Source organism: Giraffa tippelskirchi, chromosome 4, assembly GCF_054371585.1.
Source record: "Giraffa tippelskirchi isolate mGirTip1 chromosome 4, T2T-mGirTip1v1.2.pri, whole genome shotgun sequence".
NCBI lineage: Eukaryota > Metazoa > Chordata > Mammalia > Artiodactyla > Giraffidae > Giraffa > Giraffa tippelskirchi.
The window spans coordinates 161,415,854-161,428,170 of record NC_137278.1 but is presented as its reverse complement, the minus strand read 5'-3'; the positions used below and the strand labels follow the sequence as shown (position 1 = coordinate 161,428,170).

The 12,317-nt window shown below is 36.5% G+C and overlaps 1 protein-coding gene across 5 annotated transcripts in view; it reads left to right on the top strand.

Moving 5' to 3' along the window:
• ANKS1B (ankyrin repeat and sterile alpha motif domain containing 1B) overlaps nt 1-12,317 on the top strand; it is a 1,049,816-nt gene that overhangs the window by 112,663 nt on the left and 924,836 nt on the right. The gene's annotated exons all lie outside the window — the stretch shown is intronic.

Sequence of the window (12,317 nt, the reverse complement as noted above, 5' to 3'; positions counted from 1 at the left end):
AAGTTAAATAAGCAGGGTGACAATATACAGCCTTGTCGTACTCCTTTTCCTATTTGGAACCAGTCTGTTGTTCCATGTCCAGTTCTAACTGTTGCTTCCTGACCTGCATACAGGTTTCTCTGTATAAATAACCAATTTTTGGAGGTCATTTTCCATATACAGGCTTGAATTAAAGGCTGTTATGAGTCCATGAGCCAAACTATAAAGGATGTTAAAATGTTATTGGAATAGATTAGGAACGTGGCATTAGTTACTAGCTCAGTTTTCACAATGTGGCAAAATCTAAATTTGTCTCTTTCCCACCAAAGTAAAAATTATCTTGAAGTAGAAACTATTAAAATTGAGCAGTGCCCATCCATCATGAAGTAAGTTTTGAAACTAATCAAAGAATATAGATTTGAAGAGGAAGCCAAACTGTTTGCTTATCTAAGATAGCCATATACCTATCTGGTTCTATGAATGTCTTAAGCTGTCTAACAGCTCATTAACACTGATGCTCCTTGCCTGAAATCATCTGGCGACACAGTGTGATGGTATGGGAGAGTGGAGTCGTCACTCGGCAAAAGGTCACATGGCTAGTAATTGCAAAATCTAAATTCAGATTCTAGTCCTATGTAGCTCCAAAGCTCATGCTTTTTCTTTCTCCAAGAGAAGCTTAGAATCTATATAAAATCTGTTATTCACTTTTGCATCCTATTGTTTGACTCAGTAGCCATCACAGAGTTTGCTAGGAGGAAGGATTAGTGGCGGAAACAATGTGAGCAAAGGCATAAAGCATGAAAGCTCATGTATATTTCACTTAATAACATGTAGTCCAGTGGTTTGAATATAAGAGTATGTGAAAGAGATTATATGATATCACTTTGAAAATTATATTGAGGTGGGATCATGAAACCCTTTGATGATTAAATCGAAGAATTTTAGATATTTTCAACAGTCAGGGTGAAGCCCCTGAAGATTTTTGAGCATTGAAGTGGCAGGATCACAGTTGTGCTGTAGGAATGTTAATTTTGGAAGTAGTAGCTAGAATGAACTGGGGGTTAAGAGATTAAAGGTAAGACCTGTTAGGTGTTTGCAAGAAATTAAGAGCGAGAACTTGATAATCTAAACTTCAGGATGGATTAGAGTGGAATTGGAAAAGGGAATATACTTTTGGTAAGTATTTTGCTCTCAGACTTTGAGTTAGCAATACCTTGATATGATGGCAGGGAGAGAGGGAAACTTTAATAATCACTTTGAAATTTAAAGCTTAAAAGATTGAGAGAATGACAACATGCCAACCACAAGGAAAAAGTCAAGGGGTGAAACTTTTTTCTGCAAGGTAGGGGCAAATTGGTTTAATTTGCAGTGATGTTCAGTCAGAGGTCTCAAGGACATCACTGGCAGGGCCTGGAAATGCATGATTGGTCTTTGGAATAAGGTCAAAGATTGATACAGAAATTTGAGAGGCACTCACATGGGAAACCAGCAAAAGAAAAAAAAAATCACTATCTAGAGGTCAACTGATATATGAATGAATGGTACAGCCCACATGGAATATAACGCTAACTGTTAGTTCCTAACAAGGATTACCTCTCCGTTCCTTGTGACAGCTGGGTCTAGGGATAGAGAATTCTGTACCATACTGTTCTTTCCATCTGGTCTAGAAATATTGGGTGAGCTCTCTAGAGACATTTGTGAAGAATTGATAACTAAATTCAAGGGAGATGAATCCTGTTTTTCCTTCTCCTTGTCAACTTCTCCATTTAAGCATTGTCTTTCTTCACACTCCCCTTCTACCCTACTGGTTTCTGTATTCTCACATTTATTGCTTCAGTACAAATTTTTGGTGGTGTGGTGTACAAGAAAACTAGGATGGATTGCAACATTTGGATGTTGAGTGGAAAGATGAAAGCAGTGCATGAGAATAATTTATTATTCTATATTTAAGATCCTAGCATTTCCCTACACTTGAGTTGTACTTTGTATCTTTGATAACTGAATAGCATTCATAGTATTTAGTTGCATTAAGCAAGACATATGAACAAGCTGGACTAGTTAGCATCATGAAAACGTGAGACAATTTTTAAGACATGTTTGCCTTAGCAGAATAATAGCATCTTTGTTTAGATGACTATTAGACAAAAATAAAAATATTTAAAAGCATAAGAGCTGGGTTTTTAGCTGTCTTAAGTCTACCTTTGTGCTTCTTTTTGTTGATATTATGTAAATAACACAGATGTTCTGCTTTAAATGTTGCCTTAAAAAAAAAGTCAGTGCTGATTTTGACTATTGGAGAGCCTGTCATGTTTTTGCGCTGTGAAACTTGCTCTGTGCTTTCTTTTTAAAAATAATCCTTTTACAAATACAATCCTGAAATGCTGTTTCCTTTTTTATGCATAAGAGCATGCTCACTGGAAGCATATTGTGTGTGAAGATTGTCACTTGTTCAATTTTGTGCACTGATGGTGAGCAGAAAATCTTTTTAATCTTCCTCTTTGAAAAAATGATTTGTACAATACCACTTCAGAAATTCAGTGTTAACAGTAAAATTACTTCTACAGCTATTACAATGAAGAATAATAGAAAACCTATGTTAAAAATGAATAATGCATTTATTTTCATCTTTGGCTCCACTCCCCCACCAGCTTCTTATTTGGCTACTAAAAGAGATGCAGTAAGATTCCCCAAAAGTGTTAATTCTTTTTCTGGAGCTAGTCCAGTAGCATGTCAAAAGAATTTTGAAAAGAACATTCACTTATGTATAATAGCTTTGGAATACGTAATAGGATATACTAGTATGTTTTTAAAAGGAGCATGGGTGGATCATGAAGAACATAAAAGAAGTGTGTGAACTACTTTATTGTTGTTCATGATTAAACCAAAATTGTTTGCATGTGAACAGATTTAATTGTTTACAAAATCTACATAACACTATCAATAGAATGGGATAATGGTGGAGGGAGACATGAAAGCTTTCAGCCTGATTATGATTCATAGCTGTTCCTCTAATAAATAACTCTCCCTAAATATAATCTGAAAGAAAAATAGCAATGAAAACAATTTGTTACTTATAGACAACTGAAAATAATTCTATCGAGTCTACATTTTAAACTGTAGGTTAATCTGGATCAGGGGAGTAGTGAGAGTTTACATAATGAATAAGGTGTGTCTAGATTCTTCAGGAGGATCAGTGACAGGATAACTATGTATCTCTTTTTTTAAAGATATTGCCCTTAAAAATTTGATTTACTCTCCAAAGGAAATTTTCTTTTAAGTGATTATATGAAAAGAATAGGAAAGATATAGCTATCTTTTTTGAGGGGGAGGATACCTTAGCACAGAGTTGAGTTTATTACAGTTTTCAGTTCTTGGTGCAATCAATATCATCATTTTCTGTCTCTTTTAAAATTTTATTGTTATTATTTTTTACTGTTTATAACTTAACACTCAGCTTCCATTTCCAATTCCTTTTATAGGTTTTCACTTTACAGTGGTCAGATATGTATGGGTCTTTAACAACATGTAGAATTGGGTTGTTTAGGGGATGTGCCTAACTCTTGTGGCAGCCCGATTGCTCCAGTCTCTAGTCTCCTATTCTTTGAAACTCTTCTCCTAGTGTCCTCTACATGGATGTTTCTAAACTATAAGTTCAGTCATGTCAGTTGACTACTTAAGATTCTTGACACTTTCTCGTTCTTTAGGAGGCTCTTCATAAGTTAAATCCCTGTTTGCTCCTCCCAACCATCTCTTATAAAATTTCCCACCTTCCTCACTAAATTTACTAAATTTTTGCTGAACATCCCATGATGATTCATGATGTTAGCCTTTACACAAATTCTTCCTTATGTTTGTATTATCTGACACCAACTTTATACCTCATTCCACCTGGTCTTTCCTGGTAGCTCAGATGGTGAAGAACCTGCCTGCAGTGTAGGAGACCTGGGTTGGATCCATGGGCCAGGAAGATCCCCTGGAGAAGGAAATGGCTACCCACTCAGTATTCTTGCCTGGAGAATCCCATGGACAGAGGAGCCTGGTAGGCTACAGCCCCTGGATTACAAAGAGTTAGACATGACTGAGTGAATAAGCATGCATGTTACTCTACCTTGAAAATAGTTTTTTTTTTTTTGTCTTCATAACACAATTCAAGTGCTCATCTTATTTTTTATGAATTGTCCTCCGTACTTCTGTAGGTTGATTTGGTCTGTATCATTTGTCTTTGTGTCTTCACTGTACCTGAATTTTGTCAAAACACCAGTAACACTTAAAATTTCTTTTTCCATGTTTGTGTCTCTTTTCTAAACTCTCTTAGTCAACTTTTTAACCCAAGTAGTGTTTCCAAGTTCCCCCCAAATAATAATCTTTGAGATTCAGGAATGAGAAACTGTAATTCTTTTTTTGTTTTTTTTTTGTTTTTGTTTTTTTTAATAAATTTATTTATTTTAGTTGGGGGCTAATTACTTTACAATATTGTAGTAGTTTTTGCCATACATTGACATGAATCAGCCATGGGTTTACATGCGTTCCCCCTCTTGGACCCACCTCCCACCTCCCTCCCCATCCCATCCCTCTGGGTCATCCCATTGCCCCAGCCCTGAGCATTTGTCTCATGCATCGAACCTGGAATGGTGTTCTGAGAAACTGTAATTCTTAGAAACTCTGGAGAATTCCTTAAATCATAAGTTGTTCTTAAAATATTTCCAGCAGTCTTTATATGCTATATTATTATTATGAATATCTTGAAAATCTGTTTAATATATGAAAAATATTAAGTTTAGTTGTGTTTATAAAGAACTGTAGCCTACAGTGACTAGTCAAACACAAGAAAGCACCAGTGAATTGTTACTGGGTTTTTTGAATAAAATAACATTCAAACAACTAACAGTACCACAAAGAACCACATGTCAAATTACCAAAGCAAGGATTTATTTTGCTTCCAAAACTTGTTATTTCTTGAAACACCATTCGTAAGATTTGTGTATTTTATGCATATAAATGTATTTATATCAACTATGGGCAGAGGTTCGTGACATTGTACAGGAGACAGGGATCAAGACAATCCCCATGGAAAAGAAATGCAAAAAAGCAAAATGGCTGTCTGAAGAAGCCTTACAGATAGCTGGGAAGAGAAGAGAAGCAAAAAGCAAAGGAGAAAGGGAAAGATATTCCCATCTGAATGCCGAGTTCCAAAGAATCGCAAGGAGAGATAAGAAAGCCTTCCTCAGCGATCAGTGCAAAGAAATACAGGAAAACAACAGATTGGGAAAGACTAGAGATCTCTTCAAGAAAATTAGAGATACCAAAGGAACATTTCATGCAAAGAGAGGCTCGATAAAGGACAGAAATGGTATGGACCTAACAGAAGCAGAAGATATTAAGAAGAGGTGGCAAGAATACACAGAAGAACTGTACAAAAAAGATCTTCGTGACCCAGATAATCACGATGGTGTGATCACTCACCTAGAGCCAGACATCCTGGAATGTGAAGTCAAGTGGGCGTTAGAAAGCATCACTACGAACAAAGCTAGTGGAGGTGATGGAATTCCAGTTGAGCTATTTCAAATCCTCAAAGGTTATGCTGTGAAAGTGCTGCACTCGATATGCCAGCAAATTTGGAAAACTCAGCAGTGGCCACAGGACTGGAAAAGGTCAGTTTTCATTCCAATCCCAAAGAAAGGCAATGCCAAAGAATGCTCAAACTACCACACAATTGCACTCATCTCACATGCTAGTAAAGTAATGCTCAAAATTCTCCAAGCCAGGCTTCAGCAATACGTGAACCGTGAACTTCCAGATGTTCAAGCTAGTTTTAGAAAAGGCAGAGGAACCAGAGATCAAATTGCCAGTATCCGCTGGATCATTGAAAAAGCAAGAGAGTTCCAGAAAAACATCTATTTCTGCTTTATTGACTATGCCAAAGCCTTTGACTGTGTGGATCACAATAAACTGTGGAAAATTCTGAAAGAGATGGGAATACCAGACCATCTGACCTGTCTCTTGAGAAACCTGTATGCAGGTCAGGAAGCAGCAGTTCGAACTGGACATGGAACAATAGACTGGTTACAAATAGGAAAGGGAGTACGTCAAGGCTGTATATTGTCACCCTGCTTATTTAACTTATATGCAGAGTACATCATGAGAAATGCTGGGCTAGAGAAAACACAAGCTGGAATCAAGATTGCCGGGAGAAATATCAATAACCTCAGATATGCGGATGACACCACCCTTATGGCAGAAAGTGAAGAAGAACTAAAGAGCCTCTTGACGAAGGTGAAAGAGGAGAGTGAAAAAGTTGGCTTAAAGCTCAGCGTTCAGAAAACTAAGATCATGGCATCTGGTCCCATCACTTCATGGGAAATAGATGGGGAAACAGTGGAAACAGTGTCAGACTTCATTTTTCTGGGCTCCAGAATCACTGCTGTTGGTGATTGCAGCCATGAAATTAAAAGACGCTTACTCCTTGGAAGGAAGGTTATGACCAACCTAGATAGCATATTTAAAAGTAGAGACATTACTTTGCCAACAAAAGTCCATCTAGTCAAGGCTATGGTTTTTCCAGTGGTCATGTATGGATGTGAGAGTTGGACGGTGAAGAAAGCTGAGTGTTGCAGAATTGATGCTTTTGAACTGTGGTGTTGGAGAAGACTCTTGAGAGTCCCTTGGACTGCAAGGAGATCCAATCAATCCATCCTAAAAGAGATCAATCCTGGGTGTTCATTGGAAGGTCTGATGTTGAAGCTGAAACTCCAATACTTTGGCCACCTCATGTGAAGGGTTGACTCATTGGAAAAGACCCTGATGCTGGGTAGGATTTGGGGCGGCAGGAGAAGGGGACGACAGAGGATGAGGTGGTTGGATGGCATCACCGACTCGATGGACATGGGTTTTGGTAGACTCCGGGAGTTGGTGATGGACAGGGAGGCCTGGCGTGCTGCAATTCATGGGGTCGCAAAGAGTTGGACACAACTGAGCGCCTGAACTGAACTGAACTGAACAGTTTTTGTTAGGAATTGATGTTGGACTTTGACAAATATTACTTCCATATCTGCTGAGATAATCAAGATCTTTCTTTTTTAGTTTGTTAATATAGTAATTTGTGAATGTTAAATTTGCATTTCTGAAATAAACTCCATTTCATCATGGTGTTATATTCTTTTTATATATTGTTGGATTCAACTTGCTAGAATTTTGCTGAGAATTTTTGCATCTATATTCATGAGTGATATATTGATCTGTAGTTCTTTTTTGTCATATGTTTTTGATCTCATAGAATGCTGATCTCATAGATTGTTAAGCGTTATTTGTGCCTCTTCAATATTTTGGAATGATTTTTGTAGAGTTGACATTATTTCTTTTTTGAATACCTGGCATAATTTCCCACTGAAGTCATTTAAACTTGGAGGGTTTTTTTGTTTTGTGAGGAATGTTTGTAATTACAAGTTCACATTCAGTTTCTTTAATAGATGTAGGGCTATCAGGTTATACCTTTTTTAAAAAGATTAGTTTTTGTAGTTTTCAAGAAGTTTGCCCATTTCATCTAAGTTTTATAATTTGTTGATATAATGTTATTAAAAAATATTCTCCTGCTGTTCATGTCTTTAGTATATGTAGTGATACTACTTCTCTGCTCCTAATTTGATAATTTATATCTTCTATTTTTATCCTTATCAGTTTACCTATAGGTTTTTAAATTTATAGCATATTTGAAAATATCACTTGTTTACTTGTTCTAGCAATTATTGAGAGAGAGGTATTAAAATCTCCAAGTATAAGTGGATAGGTGTATTTCTCTTTGCAATAGTATCAGTTTTTTGCTTCATGTATTTTGAAATTCTGTTGTTGTTGTTCAGTCACTAAGTCAGGTCTGACTTTTTGTGACCCCATGGACTGCAGCACGCCAGGCTTCCCTGTCCATCACCAACTCCCAGAGTTTACTCAAACTCATGTCACTGAGTTGGTGATGCCATCCAACCATCTCATCCTCTGTTGTCCCCTTCTCCTTCCAGCTTCAATCTTTCCTAGCATCAGGGTCTTTTCCAAGAAGTCGGTTCTTCGCATCAGCTGGCCAAAGTATTGGAGTTTCAGCTTCAGCATCAGTCCTTCCAATGAATATTCAAGACTAATTTCCTTTAGGATGGACTGGTTGGATCTCCTTGCAGTCCAAGGGACTCTCAAGAGTCTTCTCCAACACCACAGTTCAAAAGCATCAATTCTTCAGCGCTCAGCTTTCTTTATAGTCCAACTCTCACATCCATACATGACGACTGGAAAAACCATAGCCTTGACTAGACGGACTTTTGTTGGCAAAGTAATATCTCTGCTTTTTAATATGCTGTGTAGGTTGGTCATAACTTTTCTTCCAAGAAGCAGGCATCTTTTAATTTCATGCCTGTAGTCATCATCTGCAGTGATTTTGGAGCCCCCCAAAATAAAGTCTGTCACTGTTTCCATTGTTTCCCCATCTATTTGCCATGAAGTGATGGGACTGGATGCCATGATCTTAAGTTTTCTGAATGTTGAGTTTTAACCCAACTTTTTCACTCTCTTCTTTCACTTTCATCAAGAGGCTCTTTAGTTCGTCTTCGCTTTCCGCCAAAAGGGTGGTGTCATTTGCATATCTGAGGTTACCAATACTTCTCCTGACAATCTTGATTCCAGCTTGTGCTTCATCCAGCCCGGCATTTTGCATAATGTACTCTGCATATAAGTTAAATAAGCAGGGTGACAATATACAGCCTTGATGTTCTTCTTTCCCAATTTGGAACCAGTCTGTTGTTCTATGTCTGGTTCTAACTGTTGCTTCTTGGCCTGCATACAGATTTCTCAGGAGGTAGGTCAGGTGGTCTGGTATTCCCATTTCTTTAAGAATTTTCCATAGTTTGTTATGATCTACACAGTCATAGCTTTGGCATAGTCAATTAAGAAAAAGTAGACGGTTTTCTGGAACTCTCTTGCTTTTTCGATGATCCAGCATATGTTGGCAATTTGATCTCTGGTTCCCAGGAATCAAACCGGCGTCTCCTGCCTTGCGGGCAGATTCTTTACCAACTGAGCTATCAGGGAAGCCCTGTGTATCTCTATGTTTAAAGCTAATTTCTTGTAGTGAGCATACAGTTGGGTCTTACTTTCTTAATCCAGTCTGATGATATTTTTTTAAACTAGGATGATTAGACAATTAATAGTTATTGTAATTGTTGATGTGGTTATTTTTGTCATTGATATGGTTAAATCTATCATCTAACAGTTTTGTTTGTATTTGTATCAAATCTTCTTTGTTTCTCTCTTCTGCTTTTTTGTTCTTTTGCTCTTGAAATTTTTTTTTTGATTTCACATTATTTAATTTTTTTAAAATAAATTTATTTATTTTAGTTGGGGCCTAATTACTTTACAATATTGTAATAGTTTTTGCCATACATTGACATGAATCAGCCATGGGTTTACATGTGTTCCCCTTCCTGGACCCCCCACCCACCTCCCTCCCCATCTCATCCCTCTGGGTCATCCCATTGCCCCCGCCCTGAGCGTTTGTCTCATGCATCGAACATGGAATGGTGTTCTGTTTCACATATGATAATTATTTTAAATGAGTACATTGCATTTGTTTTAACACTTGTTTTTACTTGTGGCTTATTTATTCATTAAAAATAATCAATTATTTGATTTATAATTTAGAATATATTTGTTAAATAACTGTTGTATTCAATATTTAGAGAAAAATTATTGGAGCAGGTGAATCTTGATCTAGGCTTTGGAAGAATGGTAAGATATGCTTAGTTAGAAAATCTATCATAGGTTAGTAGAAGGGCATGAGTAAAGGCACAAAGGTGGAAATTAATAGGGCAAGATGGGTAAATTAGCAAGAGAAACAAAGGTACAAAAATTTTAAGAACATAATAGAAGACTAAAAATGCTTCAAGGATTGATTTAGAAAAAAAAAAAGATGGTTGAAAGTCTAACAATCTTAATGAAATTGTAAAACATATGCATATGTTATAACTTTCCTGGTTTAACTGTCACTTTTTTTCATTCTCAGGAGGTAAGCTACCACTAAGGAAAATAAACCACTGGATTGAAATGAAGTTAAGATAAAAATAAAGTTAAAATCTTATAACTGACTAGTTATATTTGGTCATTAATTTCCTCAAGACCTTCTTTATTACCAAATAGTTTAATTCTTATCTCACTTCTTTTTTTTTTTAGACAATTTCTTGTTTTAAATTTTATAATGCTTATGCTTTCTGTTGGTTTTATTTACTCTTGGACAATTCTCAATGTTCTTCATGTAACTTTTTCCCTGTGCTGGACCCTAAAGTATTGTTAATTACCCATGGTTATATTGTCAGTCCCATATTTTTCTTTCTTTGTTTTTTTCCTCACAATATGCTTTCATATAGGTTCTCTGACCATTTCAGTGAGGGCTGGGAGGTTTTCAGATTTTGAGTTACCTTGAACTTGGAACTATCTACCCAACTTATGTTTGATTTTTTTTTTTCATCTAGGGATTGATATTTTGGCTAATATCAACATTTGAGAGAAGTTTTCTCCTTGCCTTCATATACAGATTTTCCACTGAGGTATTTGAGCCTGATGACTTCTCTCCTAGGAGGTCACCATATTGATGCTGAACTTAGTGTGGACACCCAATTGGCATAGCGCACCACGGCCCAGAGCTCCTGGGTTCAAGCAGTCCTCCAGCCTCAGCCTCCTGAGTAGCTGAGATTACAGGTGTATGCCACCATGCCCAGCTGATGGCCTCTCTCTTAGAGAGTCTGAAATCAAGCACTCCCTTGGTTAATTTGTTGAACAAACATAACAAATATAATAGATACTAGTGCTATGTTCAACTACTGCCCTAAGTGCTTTATAAGTACTGATTCATTTGATCATCACAACATTTTAAGGTAGTAGTACTATTATCATCATCTCTATTTTGCAGACAAGGAATTAAATACTTCAGAGAGGTTAAGTACTTTATCCAGGGCTACCCCCAGCAAGTAATGGAGCCAGGTTTTTGAAATCAGGTTGTCTAACTTAAGAACCATGCTTCTAACTAGATATTTTCACAGTTTTCTGGAGTTCCTTACTTTTATGTAAGTTTGTCAGATACTTGAAATTCAACGTCTCCAAGCCTGAAGTCATTGTTTGCTTTCCATCTGCACTGTCTTCCTCCAGCAGATTTGCCTTTCTTTTCACATCTTAGTTAATGTCATTTTCCTTTCAGTCATTTAGACATTTAATTTGAGTGATTCTGTGCTAACTATTGTACTTTCTCCTTTCTTCAGTTGATCCCTGCATCTTATTTGTTTGACTTTTTATAACTGTTGAATAAGAACATTCTACTCATTTTCATTGTCTCAACTTGGTTTAAGTCAGTTGTGATCTCTCATTTGGAATAGCTATTTATTCTCTTCTCAGAGATGCTTGTGTGCTCTCTGGTACCTTGATTATCTTACTAGTCTGTACTTGTTAGTTTATGCGTCTCTCTTCTCTATTAGACTCTGCTCTTGTAAAGAAGGACCTTGAATTATGACTCTGTATTCTCAGTACTTAGCTTGATATGTGACATACAATTGGTACACAATAAGTATTTTGTGAATACATGAATTAGTTTGTCATTAGATGTTAGTTTTGATGGCTTTGATAACATCAGATAGTTTTTCGGGGAGATTTACTTTTCGAAAACTGTCTTTCAATGCCTACTTTTTTTAAACTATAGTTTCTATAATTGTAGTGATCAAGGATAAAATGGATTCTTTCTTATAGTTACATGTTATCTTCAAAATATATTGAATAGTAAAGTAACTTCAAAACTATTTGAATCTTTTTATGGTTTGTGATAATCAAATCTAATTATATTTTCAAGGGTGAAATATGTTTTATATTCTCTTGGTAGCAAAGGAACAGCAAGAAGTGTTTATATCCTTTCCGTATGCAAAAATATAACTTATGTAAACCACTGCCATCTCAGAATGAGTGTGTTGAAAAGGAGGAGGCAGGTGACTTAAATCTTTCTTCTTGGTAAAGAATATAATAGTTGAATGTTAATTGCATCCAATATTTAAGTAATGACCGAAAGTGACAGGGAATTTTGGGGTCCAAATTTAAGGTATACCAGGGGGTCTGCATTTGCTAGTAATTTCTAGTGGTAGCTATATTCACTAATAATTTCTTTGCATCAAATAAATGAATAAAGATATTGTTCTGAGGGGAGTGCAGGAAAGGTGGCAGTTGTTTTCTACTTGAGTAAAATCCTCATATGAAACATGCTGCCGACTGTGACACTATCAGGCTTGCTTCTGTTTTGCGAAGCACAATTCTGCTCCCCTGTTAACTGT